Source organism: Apium graveolens, unplaced genomic scaffold (assembly GCF_009905375.1).
Source record: "Apium graveolens cultivar Ventura unplaced genomic scaffold, ASM990537v1 ctg8975, whole genome shotgun sequence".
In the NCBI taxonomy this organism is placed as follows: Eukaryota; Viridiplantae; Streptophyta; class Magnoliopsida; order Apiales; family Apiaceae; genus Apium; species Apium graveolens.
This window is the reverse complement of record NW_027421627.1, coordinates 44,588-64,067: the sequence shown is the minus strand read 5'-3', so window position 1 is coordinate 64,067 and position 19,480 is coordinate 44,588. Positions and strand designations below refer to the sequence as shown.

The 19,480-nt window shown below is 32.8% G+C and overlaps 1 pseudogene; it reads right to left on the bottom strand.

Moving 5' to 3' along the window:
• Positions 1-7,671: 7,671 nt before the first annotated feature.
• On the bottom strand, positions 7,672-19,070 carry LOC141705512 (sorting nexin 2A-like; annotated as a pseudogene).
• Between the last annotated feature and the right edge of the window lie 410 nt (positions 19,071-19,480).

The window sequence follows — 19,480 nt, the reverse complement described above, 5'->3', positions numbered from 1 at the left end:
ATATTGAAGCACAGGTAGAATATCCTACGAAAATATAAAAACAAAAGATATTTATAGATAGCGGAGCAGATATTTGTTTAGCTAAAGAAGAAGTATTTACTCAACACAAATGGAAACGTACAAAAAATAGAATAATAGTAACAGGATTCAATAACCATAAAAAAGAGATAGATATAATAGCAGAAAATGTAGATTTATATTAGGAAAAATAAGGTTTAGGTTACCTATAATATACCAAGAAAAATATGAAACAACAAATGTTACTAGGAAATAACTTTTTAGATTCTTTTAAAACTCAAATAATAAAACAATAGGATAAGTGTGCTAACACCTTGCGAAAAATGGATAGTATTAAAAAGAATAATACCTGTAAAATCAATAGAAATAAGTAATATTAAAACGGAAAGAAAAATGAATTTAGAACTATTAAAACAAAAATATTTAAAGGCCTTAGAAATAAATTTTGGAGAACATCCAATGAAGTTATGGGAAATAGAAAAAATATATGCTGAAATAAAACTAATAAAGCCTAATGATATAATTAGAAATAGACCAATAAGATATAGCCCAACAGATCAAAAGGAGTTAGGAGTTCAAATAAAAGAATTATTAAACTTAGGACTAATACAAGAAAGTAAAAGTCCGCATAGTGGCCCAGCGTTTTTAGTAAGAAATCATAATGAAGTAAAAAGAGGAAAAGCTAGAATGGTAAGATTATCGAGAACTAAATAAAAAGACTATATTTGATGGATATTTTTTACCATATAAAAGAAATTTAATCAACCAAACAAGTAATAAGAAATGGTTTAGTAAATTTGATTGTAAAAGTGGATACTGGCAAATAAAACTAACTAAGGAATCTAAATGTTTAACAGCATTTAGCGTTCCACAAGGACATTATGAATGGATAGTACTACCATTTGGATTAAGAACAGCTCCACAAATATTCCAAAGAAGAATGGATAAAATATTTAGAGAAATGAATGATTTTATTCTAGTATATATAGATATATTAATATTTAGTGATAATTTAACAGATCATTCAAAACGTCTAGATATATTTATTCAGACTATTAGAAAACATGGAATAATTATCAGAAAAGAAATCAGAAATATTTAAACACAAAATAGAATATTTAGGATATATTATAGACTCTGAAGGAATTCAATTACAAGAACATATATCAACAAAAAAAGAGTTTTAAAGAAATTTTAGAAAATAAAAAGAAGTACAACAATTCTTAGGAATAGTAAATTACGCTTCAGATTATATAAAAGATTCCCAAAATTAAGAAAACCACTACAAGATTTAATAAAGAAAAATAAAACTTTTGAGTGGAAGGAAGATCATACAAATGCAATAAGAGCATTAAAAACAAAGGTAGAAAATTTACCTAAACTACGATTACCCAAAGATAGTGATCAGTTAGAACTATTTACAGATGCTAGTGATATAGGATGGGGAGCAGTATTAGTAGTTTTTGAAAAAGATGATATTGATAAAGAAAACCCTTTAATATGTGGATATGCAGCTGGAACGTGGAAACCCAATGAAAAGAATTATCATATTAATGAAAGGAACTATTAGCTGTAAAATTAGGAATTAAAAGATTTCATTATCATTTACTACCTGCAAAATTTGTTGTAAGAACAGATAATACTCAAGTAAGATCATTTATATTCAATAAAATTGACCCTTTACGAGAATTAAATAAAAGAAGAAATTGGCAAGCATTTTTTAGTTGTTATGATTTTATTATTAAAAATATATCAGGTACTAAAAATATTCTTGCAGACTATCTTAGCAGGGAAAATGGAAAGTATTAGCAGTATTATGATACAGGTGGGAGAAGTAATTCAGAAGATAAAGGAAAAGAATGACCAGATAAATTTTATTAACGAAGAAATCAGCCAACTTACTACTACTTTAGAAGGAAAACTCAGAATATTAAACAACCTTCAAAAAACCCCAGAAACCTTTGTATCAAGATTAGCCAATACTCCTACTATCAAAACAATAACTATACCAGATAATACTATCAACGCCATTACCCTAAAAGATCGTGTAACCTTTACCAAAGAATATACCGAGTCCTTTGAAAAGATACAAAAGTACTATGATTATAAAACCAATACTACAATCCTGAGAAATGGGAAATTTGGAAAATACCCAAGGTATATCTGTAGGGAAAACGCAGATTCAACTGTAGTAAAAAACCTATTACTCTTAGGATTTATTGACAAAATAATGGTAGATGAAACCTTATCAAGTATAGCACAACTACCATCAACTATAACACAAAGCCTTCAATCTTACATGAATTCATACGGACCAGGAGGAATTTATGGTATACAGGTTTTTGATGCCTGTACTGACTTAACAGGAAAACCCATATTACACTGTCAAATATTTAAGTATGGCAGGAATACTACTATAGAAGGTGAAAATACTAGCCTAAAGACGGACATGGCATGTACAATAGAGCAATTTGGCGACTGGTTGTGTAACAAGAGAGCAATCGGCATAGCAACATTGAAGTCTAAACTTGAAGATATGATACGAGGAGGAAAGGCATGTGTCATTGGCACAAGTAAAGGTGGATTAGCAGAAGAAATACTAACTATTTATTATAATAATGATAATTAGCAGGGATACTACAGCTTTGAACGAAATGCATGCAAGATTATCAGATTTAAAGCACAATCATGCTCAGAAGACAAAGGAAATTTATCAGAATTTATTATCAGGCCAAAGACGGAGACCAGTGGCAACTCTAAAGAATATAGCAACAAAAGAAGAAGGATGTTCTGATCCCTTTGCATAGATATTTGTTAGGCCCTGAAAGGGTGACCTAACCATATAATACAATGTAATACCATTTGATGAAAGTTAGGCCCAATAGAATTTGGTGACCTAACAATGTAATAATAACGATGAATTGATAGGCCCAATGAGAATTGGTGACCTATGGATATTACAAATAATATTTCGGCCCAATGAGAATTGGTGACTGAAAGCATATTACAAATGATATTTCGGCCCAATGAGAATTGGTGACTGAAAGCATATTACAAATGACACTACGGCCCAAATTATATTGGTGACTATAAAAAAAAAAAAAAATTATCAAATCAAATATCAATAATTTTCAGGAAAGACAGCAGCAACAAAGAAGAAAGGTTACTAGAAGAAAAAGACAGCAGCAGAAAAGACAAGGACATTTACCAGAAATTTTATCTCTAAAGTCAAAAAGAAGGTGGAATGGCAGACAAATTACAGAAAGTGGATTCAGCTTTTGAAAAAGAGGAAAGAAAAAGAACGGAGGAAATTAAAAGGGAATCTTAGAAATAGAAATTAGTAGAATCAACAGAGATTGAAAAACTCTATAAAAGCCATCTTGTAAATCATTCAGAAGATATCGAAAGTTTTCATTAATAGAAATGGCTGTTTATAAATCTTCTATGAGTAGCTAAACCTTTACTCTACAATCTCTATACAAGAAAATATTGTGAGATCGAAGTAATATATACTATGTCTATGTTTAGTAATTGTTAAGACAGATATAATATTTTTTTTAAGTATTTTAGAGGATATCCCAGGCGATCCCAAGGTCAGGCTATATCCCGAAGCAAGGAAGCGAGAAGGGAAGAAGAGCCAAGACAGGTTGACAGCCATAGGTGATCTAGGATACTTATAAGGTATTATTCTGAATTTATGATTGCTAAATTATGATAGTAGAATGTTTATGGAGCAGATCACAATATGAGTATTGTTATGAGGTTGTAGACATTTAAATGAAATGAATTCATGAATCATGAATATAATTGTTTATTTACATGTAATATTAAAATATGCATTTTGTTAGAGAAATATTTAAAATTATGTTAGATATATCTGTGTGCCTTCCCTCTTTAGGGTTATTAGATATAAAAAACGATGCCCCGCGCTATTTCTGTCATGAATGAAAATGAGAAGCTCTCAACTGTCTTAGAATATAGCTTGCTTGTCTTATGAAATAAAGTCCTAAACGTGAATTCTCTTTGAAAAAAACTCAACATTCCGTGAACCGAAACGGCTATTGTATAACTGCTAGACACCACACAGTTCATACACTATTGTTCTATTTGGTTGAAGGGAATACAAACAATATATTTGTTAACAAACTTCAATACAAAAGAAAGGTTGTAACTTGTAAGTGTAAGAGGGAAGAATATTGAAAAAAGACGAGGATGTGCAAATTGTTCATAATATAACTAGGTATATATACCCGCCCAGTTCAGAGAAACTATTTAAAAATAAAAATAAAAAATATTATTTACACAATTTTGTTGAAAATTAAGATTCCTAAAACTAAAAGAGTCGCTAAAAATAATGTTATAAAAATATAACATATAATTGGAGAGTTGATGAGTGTACCTAAAATTTTAAGGAGTTATACACATTAGAAGTGGTACAATGGTACTTTATATTTTAATTTTATACTTTTTTGTCAGATGTTCCAATCTGACATCTTTTTTCCAACTAACATTTCTTTATCCTTTCAAAAAAAATACTTATAATAAGATTATGCATACATCATTTTTATATATATGTTTACTCTTTCATTGCTCTAAATACAATTTATCAAGCATGTATAATTTAACCTATCTAAATAAATGTTGAATAAATTTAGTACTTAAATTACAATAGACATTTTGCATCATCCAAGTGTAATAAGAGAAGCTAGAACTCCATATATAATCCATCTGTGCACATTTTTAGAATTAATTTTGTTTTGCAAATAGCAGATACCAACATGATTGTAGACAAAGAAAAAATTGATCATACTTTAATATTAAATAATAAAAAATGACTGGATCTGAGCATGTGTTTTGCTAAAAAAAATTATTTAATATATAAAAATCTTATATTGAAATTGAGATGACTAATATTACTTCCCAGTTTTTTTTAGCATAAAACAATTAATTTGAAAATTAGTCAGTCATCCATGTAAGTCATCCATGTAATTCAATTATCTAAATATATTGGAACAACCATGTACGTCAATAACTTGTGAAATTAAAATGTAGTTATAGATGGGGACTTACATCTCCTCTTTAATGCCCAGGCTACAATTTTATATATACTATCACATTAAATCTTGAAAGAAACTCATAAACATCATAAAAATATACAGCATTTCTTTGTCAAAATTATCATGGTCAATGTACACAACCATATCAATAAGCAACTCAAAAACCAATGCACTTAAGGGCTAGATGGATTATATGAGTACCTACCTGAAAGCAGCATTTGAGACCTAAAAGCTCATACTTTCTGACTTCATCATTTTTTTTAGAAAAGAACTCTACCAACTTGCGATCTCGTTATTTTCCAAAATTCTGGTGTCTCATTATCCTTGAGATGCTCGAATGGATAGCAAACCTGTTTAAATTTCTCTAACCAAAATGAAAGTCCTGCAATAAACCATAAACAATTAGAATATAGGCGTATTTGTAAGGGGTTAGGGAACATAAGACATTGCCTTCTTTGTTGCAACATGTACATAATTTGGGATGTTATGCAGATCCGCTAGAAGAGAAGTGGGTAACACAACTCATTTGTTCTCACTCTTATCCAAATTGAAAATCGAACCTTGTTTCATAGTGGGAGCTTTTGCAAAGCAACAAATTAATGTCAAAGTAAAAGATAATAATTATGTAAATCTTGATTTTTTAAAGATTTGGTCATAGGGAAATGGTTGCTAACTTGTAAAAACCTATGATTAGAGTGTGAATTTAACCCTACACTTTTGTTGCAATTTAATCTCATAAAGTAAACCGGATTAGCAAAAAAGGCTTTGTAAATAAGAGAAAGTCACATGCAATGTACACAAGTTCAAACTCTCCATTAGCAGGTAGGAAAACAAATTCATTAGCATTTTATAGCATTCAAGAATGAAAGTATTGGCCAATTCAAGTACATTCAAACAAAAGTTATACTCATTATGTTAAAAGGTTATTACTCGTATTTCTACCGTACATAAAAGATTTTCACATTATTCTATAACCTATATGTACCTAAATTTTAGTCATTAGAGTAATCACTACGCCATAAGTGCACATAGGCAACCCCTACTATACAGTTGCATAAGGCCCAAATGGTGTTGCATAAGGTAATAGGCAACACCAGAGGGGGGTGCCAATGTGAAGTGGTCGTAGACACCTAATGCAACATTTTGTGCAAACTTGAAAGTAATGCATCAGGTGGATTTTGCAACAGTAAATCACCTATTGGCAACAACAGAAAGTGTTGCATTAGACCTGAGAGGATAGTACACTTGGTCCTACGTGGCAACTGACACATCAGATGCCATGTCAGCAACAGGGGGTCCCAGAGCCACATCAGCATGCCACGTCAGCACGCCACGTCAGCTGGGTCTCATCCTGCCACGTCAGCATGTGGGGGCCCGCAATGCCACGTCAGCAGTGGGGCCCTTTTTCCACATCATATGGGGGCCCATATTGTTTATGCAACACCATTTTGATGCATATGCAACACTATTTTCATTCAATTGCAACAGTATATACCACATTATGCAACACCATTTTAAATTGCAACAGTTATAATCAAATGTAACACAGTGAAAAGCAATATGCAACATCATACTATGGAATATGCAACACTAGAAAACATAAAAATTGGCATAATTTGTCTGTTTTTACATGATACCTGCCATAAGTGGCATCCAACAAAAACAACCATATCAGGAATCCAACAAGTTTTAAACATACAAAAAATACTAAAATACATACGCCCAATTCTAAATTTAAAACACCAAAAGTACATCAAATCTTTCTTCAAATGAACAAAGATACCAAAGAACTAAGTCACTAAGAAGTTGCGCCTTGAGTGCCTTGAATGACTGTAGTACCGTTTTCCTCTTGATCACTGGAAACCGTGGTACATCTTCGAATAAAAACCTTTTAAAAATAGACCCTAAGGCGATGTTGATGCAAGGAAGCTAAATGGAGCTTTAGCCTAGAAAATAAAAATGAATAGAATAAGAATAACAAGATTTGGGCCTTAAACTTAAGTAATGAAAGCAGTTGACTTAACAGTCAATCACTCAATATTATGGTATTGATTTGGGCCTTAAACTTTCCATTATTAATTTACTACTTATTTAACACAACGCAATTAAACCCAACCAATAAAGTCAATAATTTCATTTTTAGAATTTATTACGAGCTATGGGCTATAAATACATGCATCAAAAAATGTACTTCTGCCTGGAACAGATTGAGCATTTGCCCCAAAAAGACGCAAAACAGATAGTGTACAAAGCGTAAAAGATTTATGATTTATCTGCCAAGAGAGACTAAAACAAAGAGCTAAATACAACCATAAAAGCAACTGGACTCAAAAGGTAATTTTTTTGGAGTCAATATAGGCCCCGACATTTCCTTTAATGAAATTACTTGAAACAACTTGCAACTAGACCAAAAAAAATTCATTCTAAATTTATATTTAACAAATCGATAATGTGCTATATAGTCTACATAGACATGCATAAAAAATGTACTTCCAGCCAAGGTTACAGAGAAGCATGTCCCCAAAAAGACGAGAAGCAGATGAAGTAAACTTACAATCCAAGGTTGCTTTGAGGATCTGGGGCATCCTCTCCTTGATTACTTTTTCAATCTCAGTGGTGCGAGGGGAACTAAATCAGCAATTTCCTTTAAAGCAGCATGCACACGTGGATACTGTAATAGCCTAAGGAAAGATAAAGGCGCACAAAATTTCTTACAAGCATATCCAAGCATAGATGGAGGTATTTTCCGCTCACTGCAGCCTACAATGTAGTAAAAGCAAAACTAATCCTTGATAAGAACAAGCAATGATAATCATTATTGTATAGTGAGTAGCATTATATATCAAAGCAACAACCAACTCAACCAATACATCCATCACATGGACCATAGTTCCACAAGCTCATGCCACTTATCTGAAGGTAACAAACTTTCTTTAACAACCAAAAACTAAAATCCGAAAAAAATAATGGAAAAAGAAATGAGAAAAATATTAATGCACTATTACTTACAAAGAAAGAAGCATTTTGTGGTGATCAGAATCTATGTAAAAACTGCTCCAGACAGGGCTTTCAAACTTGTCTTTTAAATTATAAAACAACATTAGGTAAGCCTTTACAGAAGTAATAAGAGGACATAAAGTTTACACATTTTAGTGCATATACTTTCAAAAACACTCAACCTACCACAAGCATGGCCACTTCATCTGGTGCTAGGCATTCAGTATGGTGCGGATCCCGATCAACTCGTGATAACTGTCAGTTGACCCTGAAAACTTATAAATCACTATTAATCACATAATCAACCATAAGATTGATCTTCAAACTGAGAATCAATGTCAAATGATTAGAATTTATAACATATAAAAATCCATTATCTACTTAAATGTTTGAAACTGCAAACAAGCCTGTATGAGGATTTTCTCTCCATAGTTCTGCTTAACAGTAGACATAAACTCTCCAGAAGCTCGGCAAATTCCTTGATGCAGGTGAATGCATACAAAATTAGTTTTTAGTTGTAGACCGCAAGTAATTATATCTATGAATTACAGAAAGAAGATAAAAAGTACCTGCCCAGTTGCCCTCTTTTGTTTGAGCCCAATAATGAACTCATCATCCAGCAACTTTTGGTTATTTGTGCCGACGTCGATGGTAATAGGTAAGCACTGCAAATACAACACAAATATACAGTTTAGAATAAGAATTAACAATAATGTCATAGTATAGATAGGAAGCTTCATGTAACCCAGGTTGCCTTGTTATCTAATTGAATAGAACCATGAAAAGTGGTTAAGGGACTGCACGGATATACTCTACGTTCCCATTCGCTAGCAGTAACATCCATAACATACCACCACAGTCTGGTAGCCACAATCAAATAATAGACCCTAGAACTTATATTCAGTGTTTCTAAATAATGATTACTGGGATTGATTTTGGTGACCCCATTGCTCATGACCGACTTCGCTTCTATTATATACTCAGTGTTGCACATTTATGCTCCTTCTGTGTTAATTACTTTGTATACTTTTGCTAAATACTTCATCCTATTATGTTTTCTTGCTTGCTTCTAAAAATCTGAGGTGCTTAACTCTTCGTTGCTTATTATGCTACATACTAAGCAATAAGTCTGAGTGACTATGTTGCTAACTATATTTTGTTTGGTAAAAAATTAAGTCCTCATTTATAAGAATATCAAGATCCAATTCAACAGAATGAATAATTATTCTATGTTTAATTTGTCAGCATAACTCAAGCAAGGGCAAAGCTTATGCACATTTACTTTATAAAGCAATTGAAGAAATGGTTCTAATATCCACTTAAGGACACACACAATTAACTATTTTTCTTAGTGCAAGACCCTCCTATTGTATTCAGTTTTTTATAATGATTGTTATTGGATGAAGAAAAAACTACTTAAAGAATATATTATCTCAGCTCAAAAACTAGTTAAAGAATTTATGGATAACTGGTGTCACTAAAATTTCTGAAGTGTTCGGGTAATACATGCACTAGAAGGAAGAACATGTTACCTTGATCCGTTCATATTCTCTGACTGCACAGGTTTTAGCTTCCTCTGTTACTCTTACAGTTTCTTTCAACTCATCTATTTTGCGAATTCTAGACCTGTCACCACAAAAAATCTTTGATGAAGCAGCTTCAAGCTTTTCAATCCTTACATTCAAGGAGGCCATTCGGATAAAAGAGTTTGCACCGTCAACAAAGCATTCGCGCGGTCAGAAAATGCATTGTTAATTGCCAACATCACCCCAAGATAGTCATGAAGCTTATCCTGCAGTATAAGAATAGAGCATCTGTAAATATCTAGCACTTCGAGTGGAACAAGATGCTTGAAAAGATAAAGGATCATGATTAAAGTTAGCAATTCAAGTCTGGGAAAGTACAACAATCCAGTAACTTACCAGATGCTTGACAGTTTGTGCATTCAACTCCCGATAGAGTCTGTTAGTATTGACAGCAGCAGTAGCTGAAAGTGATATGTCCTAAGTCCAATCATGTATGAGGATTTAGGAATAACTTTTATGTAATCTGTTTTGATTTCATTGATATTAATAAAAGGCTTGTTTTGTTTTTATTGGGGCTCTATCTATTTAATATTTAAATAAGATATACCACAGTTTAGAGTAAAGCTTTTTATGGATTGTGATGAGATCATAATAATGAGACCTAAAAGATGATAACTCTAAACTTAAATAGTTCCTGGTCGTAGAATTATAACTGGTAATTAATAATCCGCAAAGATGCGGTACATACTATGCTTGCTTCATTATGAAGGATGTCTGTTCTCATAGACATTTGTTGGTGACACTATAGCTAGTATGTAGGTGCTTATTATAGAATAAGTTCACTGAACATGACTCACACAGCTGAACAACTAATGGAGTTCACTCACATGTCAGCAGTTGTTCACATAGTGATAGTTGTACAAGTATCCTTAGACTTGAGGTCATCATAGTCATCTTGTGTACACTGAACTATGCTTTGGTTTAGTTCTTAGTCTCAAGGGACAATTATAAGGGCTCTACTGGGTATAGGAATTTGTACACGAAGATAGGGTATGATCAATAAAGGATCTACCCCTTCCAGTGTAGGAAGAGAATGTTCAATGCTGATCCACTTATGTTAATCCAGGAATCTCTGGCCAGAGTGAATGAAATTAGAAAGGAGTTTCTAATTTACATTAAATAGAACTAAGCATAGTGAATGGGAAAGCAAGTGATTAAATAAGATAGGCTTGACACAAGTTTTATGCCTTATTTAATCGTGATATTGCAGCGTAGAAGGAATTAATTGTACGGTAACTACTCACTGAATAGGTTCTTGGTATTCTAAGCAGTGAATTCGTATTATCCGGATAGTCGCGATATGCTGAGAAGTATCCCTCACGATGTAGAATAAATATGATTAATTTATTAATCATATTTAATGAATTAGAGAATCTATATAAATAATGATAAAATAATTTTATTATTATTTATTTCTACTACCGCTTAATATTGAACCTATAGGGTCACACCATAAAAGAATGATTTAATGGTGGAGGAATTAATTAATAATGGCTGATAATTATTTATTTATGAAATAAATAATTAATTGGCAAATTTAATAATTGATTAAATGAGATTTAATTGATTATAAATTAATTAAGAAAAGATTCTTAATATTATTAATTAAGAAAAGATTCTTAATATTATTAATTAAGAATTTAATTTTTAGAAATTAAATCAAGTGAGAGAATTATTTCTAAAGAATTTAGAAAAAGGATTAATAATTAAAAGGTGTTTTAATTATTAGTGAGAATAATAAAGGGTTAATAATAATAATATTTTATGGAAAAAAATTTAGCTGAAAATTTTGCCTATAAATATACTATTATAAACCCTATTTTTGCCTTAACCAAAAAGATTGACAAAACCCTAATTATCTCCATCTCCTCCTCCTTCATTACATCGTTTTCTTGATGGATACCGGTGGAGTGCTTCACACTTGAGGAGCATCTGCTAAGGATCTCCGTTCATCGTTCTTGGATCGCTATTAAAGACCTCCATCTTTCCATTAACGTAAAGCTTCTTAAGGTAAACATACTGAACTACGAATTAAATATTATTTTTTCGCATGGATCCTGCGGAGGGTTTCGGTTCTTTTTAAGAGTAAATTTACGTTTTCGCTGCGTTTATGTGCTAAAAACCCTTCAGTAGCCACATTTTTCATGTCTGCAGATCTCACCCTTTGAGAGTTGAACATTGCCTCATCCGCCTCAAACTTCGTTAGCTTGACAAAAGCCAACCCCAGTTGCCCCATCGTCTCCCCAATTTCTTGCTGAGCTTTAATTTCATGTCAATAGCATACGTCCCATTTCATTATACATATTATTAGTACCTAAATCAACTACATGACAGTAATAAATATTACAAATTTACATATAACACCGAGGCAAATATCGATATTTCCTTTATTGTATGGAGCTAGGAAATTGATTAACATACATTTAAGCTTAATCAAGTCTGAGATGTCGCAACTCAAAATGGTCTCGCTAGATCAGCATTATCAGACAAATATCAATACATATTTGAATCGAGAAACATTACTAATTATATAAACCGACAAACATAGCACTCAAAATTTATAATTTACATCAAAAGAGTTCAATAGACCTGCTGAGAAGCAATACCAATCTGATTCTCGAAATCCTGCAACTTACCCTTCCTCTTGAAAAATTCCTTATCTTCCTCCACAACCGGTGGCTTAACCGCACCCCAATCATTCGTAACCGACTGCTTCAACTCCTTAAAAATCCTCAACAAATCCCTCCCTCCTTTCGCAGGCAACGCAACCTCATTCACATCCAATGCACTCCCTTGCAAACTCTCCCTCCCAAACAACTGCCAAGGCAACTTCACCGCCCCATCCAACATTCTCGACGCCACATCCGTGGTCCTCACCAACGGCAACTTCCCATTCGACACGTCTTGCTCCTTCTGAGGATCCGAAACCGTGATTCGCACATACTTCGCTCCGGAATGTGAAGTCGAAGTTGCGAACAAATCATGACCGTTGACTCCACTTCCTCCGTTGCTATCTTCTCCATCGAACGATCGAAATATTGCTTCAGCATACGAAGGCGGTTCGAGAAACGTGTTGTACGGATTAGGTTGTTGATTTCTCGATTGTTTCTACACATCTCGGATCGAGATGTGTAGGAGAATATAATAAGAAGGTGAGCGGAGGAGAGGATGGTGGAGGTGAGAAGGGGTCTGAAGATCTGAGTGAAGAGAGGGGTTGAAAGACGAGGCGGACTGCTAATGATTTATGTTTGTTAGGGTTTTATATAAAAATGATAAATTTTTAGGGCTTGTCTGTTAACGGGCTGGGCCTTGACTTAATTAAGTCTTTACAATCATAATTTTTAATTATTTTGATAAATATCTTGTTGCTTTTCTGTAAATTATTTTAATATTATTTTAATTTTCGAGTATCAGCTCAGATTTAGAGAGAAAGAGTGAATTTTTGTTAAGGGGGAAATAACCGCCCAATTTTTTGGCCTGGGAAAGTGTGCAGATCTGTGTCTCAACATCATTTAATTATTTTTTTAGTTTTTTATTAAATATTTACAATTTTAAATATTATAAGAAAATTGTATAACTAATGTAAAATATATGTCAAAATAACACGACAATGATAAAATTAATCGGAACAATTATTTGTATAATTGAATTGTCGAACAAGAATTTAAAAAAAAATAGAAATCATTCGGGACAAGAATCTACATGGAACCCGTGTTGACCGTAATTTGACTATTATAAAAACACATATAAAATCTAATTTTTTTAAAAAAAATTACACAACTTAAAAATTAGTAGGTAATATCATCCGTACGTTGGATCGTTGAACAAGAATTTTAAAAAAATAGAATCACCACTCGGGACAAGACTTGGTTATACTCGTGTTGACCGTAATTTGACTATAAAAACACACGCTATAAAATCTAAATTTTAAAAAAAAAATTACACATTTTTAAAATAAGTAGGTATCATCATCCATACGGTTGGATCGTTGAACAAGTATTTTAAAGAAATAGAATAATCACTCGGGACAATACTAGGTAACAGCAACCCGTGTTGACCGTAATTTGACTATTAAAAAAGCACGTGATATAAAATCTAAATTTTTTAAAAAAAAAAAATTTAACATCTCTAAAATTAGAAGGTAACATCATCTATACGGTTGGATCATTGAACAAGAATTTCAAGAAAATAGAATCACCACTCGGGACAAGTCTTGGTTATAGGAACCCGTGTTGACCGTAATTTGACTATTATAAAAACATACGATATAAAATTTAATTTTTTTAAAAAATATTTAGACATTTTTAAAATTAGTAGGTATCATCATCCGTACGGTTGGATCGTTGAACAAAAATTTTAAAAAAATAGAATCACCACCCGGAACAAGACTACGTAATGTGAACCCGTGTGCACCGGGGTTTGACTATTAAAAAAGCATGTGATATAAAATTTATTTTTTTAAAAAAAAATTACACATCTCTAAAACTAGTAGGAAACAAAATTTGTACGGTTGGATCAATTAAAAATATTTTAAAAAAATTATAACATAAATATAACAAATAAATTTTAAGAATAGTACAATAACTAACGCAACACTAAATAACCTACTGCAACACCATAAAGCAAATACAACGCCTGAAGTGCCACATCAGCAAGTGGGCCCCACTGTGTGCCACGTCAGCATGCCACGTCAGCATTTTGGGCCCCCATGTGGGTCCCACTAATCCCATGTCAGCATTCCATCACCAATGGGCCCCATATGTGGGGCCCAAAATGCTGACGTGGCATGACACGTTAACATGCCACGTTAGCACCCGTGGGTCCCCAGCACGCCACCTCAGATTTATTTTCCACGTTAGCATTTATTAAATAAAAAAAATATCTAATGCAACGCTATGACCTCTACTGTTGCATGCTGCACAACACTAACAGTTATTAGCAATGGTAGCTTCAATGTAATGAAACGCTTTCACCACTATGTTGCAATAAACTGAAAATTTTGTAGATAATGCAACGCTTTTTGTGCAACGCTGGATAAAAATCGTTGCCTATGTGCACTTATGGCGTAGTGAATGTTCATGACCGATAAGATGATGATGCCTAAAACTTTTTTACCTATAGGGAGGATTAGCTAAGAATGCGATCGCTATCCAACCTGAAGCTTGATAAATAGACCCTACTTTAATAATCACTTTGTACTTTACATATTTTGTAACTCTGATCCAAGATATAAATCAATCACCTGGTTCCTAGCGTGCAAAAGACTCAGAAAGCTCATCTTAGTTAAAATTATGTACATGCCTTCAGGAGAACATATTGTAAAGGCTAAAATCTAAATTCCATGAAAAGAGAAGATGAAAGGAGAAAAAATACGACAAATATAAAAGTAATAGGAAGAAATAAAGGGAGAAAATCATTAATCCTTGAGATGGATGGCATGAGAGATATGTTCACCTCCACTTGAAACTCAAAAAAGCTCATCGTTCATTAATGTTGTAGATCCATGAGAGCACACCTTACACAAGAGATAACAATCCAAAAAAATTAAAGATTATGATACGATTATTGGTGGAATAATATCAAAAATTGCACATGAACTACAACTTTAAGTCTCTCGTTCATTAATGTTTATAACGGGTTTTCAAAAAGTAAAAAAGGCACTGAAGTGGAATATCGATGACAGATCCTTCCCCGTTATGCAAGCACTTTAAATACCTGTTAATAAACCAGGTAAAATTGAATTCCTGAAGAAAAAATAGTTACTGAAACTTCAAGAACTAATATGGCCAAATAATAAAATTATCAACATTGTTCTAGAACACAATTAAGGGATGTCAATGAGGCTGAAAAGAAATAGCTATTTCAGCAAGATTATCAAGCTGTCTTAGACTCTGTTTCTTTTAAAGCGAGGCATTTACTCACCATATTCCAGCTTATCAAGTTCTAGCTGAACAGGACAATGTGGCTTCTGAGAGAATTCTCAACTTGGTGCACACAACTGCTTCTATGCAAAGGGCCAAGGATGCAATCACTACCATGCCCTTCACAGCTGGTGATGAATTTGACTATCCAGCTCAGCTGGTGGTTCTGAGGAGTTTGGGGATGAAGATGATGATGAAGAAGATTTCATGCACACAGGGGGAGAAGCAGGCCATAGCTCAAGTACAAACACTCCATCTTGGATGTTTAGCAAAGACTGTGATGAGCACCATTTCAAATCAACTCTCTTTCACATCATTCAACAAACTCAGACAGCTCTTCAAGCCACTACAAATTCCAACACCAAGAGACTTTTTCATTTACTTTATTTTCTTCTATTTTCGTTAGTAATTTACTGAAATGTCCCTACTTCCGTTAAAGTTAACGGTTATCTTGGATGGAAAGTCATTAACGGGGTGCAAATAGAAGAGAAATTAATTTTATGGGGTGCAAGTTGACAGGAAAATAATGTAGACTGAAATCGCAAAAATAAAAATAAAAGTGGATTACGAACTGCCAATTACTAAAATAAAAAGAACTTATTATTGAATAACACACAAGTAAAGATTTGTTAGATGATTTGTTTCCATTTCTTTCTGATTCTACTAAGAATACTATGCAAAATCTCACCAATCACCACAGATTCTACAGTAGTTTCTACTCCAAACTCTGTCATTTCCACTATCTCGATGAATATTGTTCATCCGTTGACCAGTGATTGTATCTCGACGGATGTGCTTAACAGCAATTATCCATTGACACTTTCAACTACTACTTCGACGGATGTTTCTCATCCGTTGACAATCACTGCACAAATTGAAATCTCAACTGTTGTCACAAGTGCAGATGATTTAGTAGTTGTACAATCACTCTTAGGATTGAGGAAAGGGAGTGAACATAGTGAGAGGCTGAATTGCTCTCAGGCAAAAGGAGAGGAAAAGAGTGAAAATATGCAAGGTATTTCTTCTAGTTGGCAAAAGTGAGTGAGTGGAGTCCCACCTTAGTAGGTGAAGGTGAAGGTGTGAGGGTGGGAAGCCAAGGGGAGCCCTTGATGTAAGAAAAGAGAGATTATGATAGAAAAGCAGGTACAGAAGAATGGGAAGATCCCATTGTTAGTGAGTTAAGGGATGTCAATGAGGCTGAAAAGAAATAGCTATTTCAGCAAGATTATCAAGCTGTCTTAGACTCTGTTTCTTTTAAAGCTGAGGCATTTACTCACCATGTTCTAGCTTATCAAGTTCTAGCTGAACAGGACAATGTGGCTTCTGAGAGAATTCTCAACTTCGTGCACACAACTGCTTCTATGCAAAGGGCCAATGATGCAATCACTACCATGTCCTTCACAGCTGGTGATGAATTTGACTATCCAGCTGGTGGTTCGGAGGAGTTTGGGGATGAAGATGATGATGAAGAAGATTTCATGCACACAGGGGGAGAAGCAGGCCATAGCTCAAGTACAAACACTCCATCTTGGATGTTTAGCAAAGATTGTGATGAGCACCATTTCAAATCAACTCTCTTTCACATCATTCAACAAACTCAGACAGCTCTTCAAGCCACTACAAATTCCAACACCAAGAGACTTTTTCATTTACTTTATTTTCTTCTATTTTCGTTAGTAATTTACTGAAATGTCCCTACTTCCGTTAAAGTTAACGGTTATCTTGGATGGAAAGTCATTAACGGGGTGCAAATAGAAGAGAAATCAATTTTATGGGGTGCAAGTTGGCAGAGAAAATAATGTAGACTGAAATCGCAAAAATAAAAATAAAAGTGGATTACAAACTGCCAATTACTAAAATAAAAAGAACTTATTATTGAATAACACACAAGTCAAAGATTTTTAAAATTGAAATCCAAATTAAATATGTCGATCCATTTATATCAATATATTTGACTTTAACAGCTTGCTTTAAAATATTATAATCCATGATTTTAAAATAAATTGGTAGCGGTTAAAATTTTCGTGAGAGTGGGCTGTTGAGTTCTGGTTAATTTTAGGCCTTGTGACCACAGGTTTTCTAGTCTGGGTTTAACCATCTATCACTAGATCTATATTAGCAAACAAATTAAAAAAAGTGCATTTCAAAAGCAAAAAAAAATTGAAAAATAACATTGACGAGTACCCCCGTCCTACCCAATTATTTACATCTGGTTTGAGTACGAAGGTTAAAAAAATTATAAATTAATGATAAAAAGTAATATTCTAAAATTCTCGATTAGACCCATCAATCCACCATTAATCCTATACAAAGTACTACACTAATTGATTTTTGAAATATTTGAATAGAATCCTCACATAATGTGTTGGATTCATCAAATTTTGATTGGAAACTCTGGTTCGAATCTGCGAATTTATTAAACATGTTAGTATAGTTCAAAATTTATATCCGTTAAACCTAAATTTTTTACAGTTGTTTCCAAAATTATTGTAACTATTGATAGCTGAAAATAAATTTATCTTTTACATAAATTTTAAGGCAAAATAATAGATTCCATTTATGTCATGAAATACAATCAAAATGTCATTGAAATCTCACTTTTATGTATTTTGAAAAATTAACGTAAATATTATCATTAACCACTTTACTTCCATAGGTGATTAAGAACATTATAATTTATTAATTACTTTGTTTGAATAAATAATAATTACTACAATTTTCAAATTTTTTCCATATATTAGTATTACTTGGAGATCTTGAATTAGAAATTCTCATTAAAATCTGCAAATTTTTAAAACAACATATCATTTAGGTTTCAAATTTTAAAAAAACTTCATTTTTTAAATATTTATACCATGTATAAACTTTATAGCCGTTTCTAAAGTTATTAATTGATTGTTACAAGTTGGTTGGAATAAATTTGATTTTAACGTTAAATTAAGTGCAAAATACTGTAGTTTAATTAAGTCACGAATACGATCAAATATCATTACGTATCTTGAAATATATGTATGTTTAAATTACATTATTACCATCATGTACGATTTAACTAATATAAGTTATTTAAAAAATCATATTTTCCAATTATTGTTTATTAATTACCGTGATGGTACAAACAATAATTGGTATAAATTTATACATGTATAAGATTGCTCCTAGATTTTAAAATTTTTGTGCAACCTTATTTATATACCATAACAATTTTCTTTTCCCAAACTATCCCAAATTATTTGATGCAAAACATGAAAAATCTTACAAATATTTAATCACAAATTTACAGGTAAAAGGTAAGGATGAGGTATGTAAAGTGTGGGTTTAGGCCCAAAACCATGAACCTCTAACGTCCCCTAGAAATTGTTTTTCCAAATAACCGCAAAAAGGATACGTCCAGCACCCAATCCTAGGTACACAGCAGTGACTCCAGCAAAATGAAAAATCTTATAAATACCGAAAAAATATTCATTCCTACAGCCTCCAATATATTGCCGCATCTTTAGTTCAGTGTTCTTTTCCTACACAACATAACAGCAGCAGCCATCTTGTTCAGTTCATATCTAGGGTTTTTGTCTGAAACAATGTTGAATCTCCCTGACTCTCTTTATCCTGATCCGATACAAGGTGACAACAGTGTTATGTCGAATGGTGGTGCACCTGCTAACAACAATGGTCCCTGTGATGGTGCTAGCAAAGCTATTGATTGGCCTTCTGCTAGTGTAGAGGACTTGGTTGTGTTGCTTCGAGAACCTGATTCATAAATTGATCTGTAATTGTAAATTCATAAATGATGTTTTTAATACATGATTGGATGCATTTTTTGTGTTTAAGCTTGTTTAACGTGGCTGGTTAGAAATGATTGATGATTAATTATGATTAGAGTTATCTTTTATATTTGTGTGTCTTG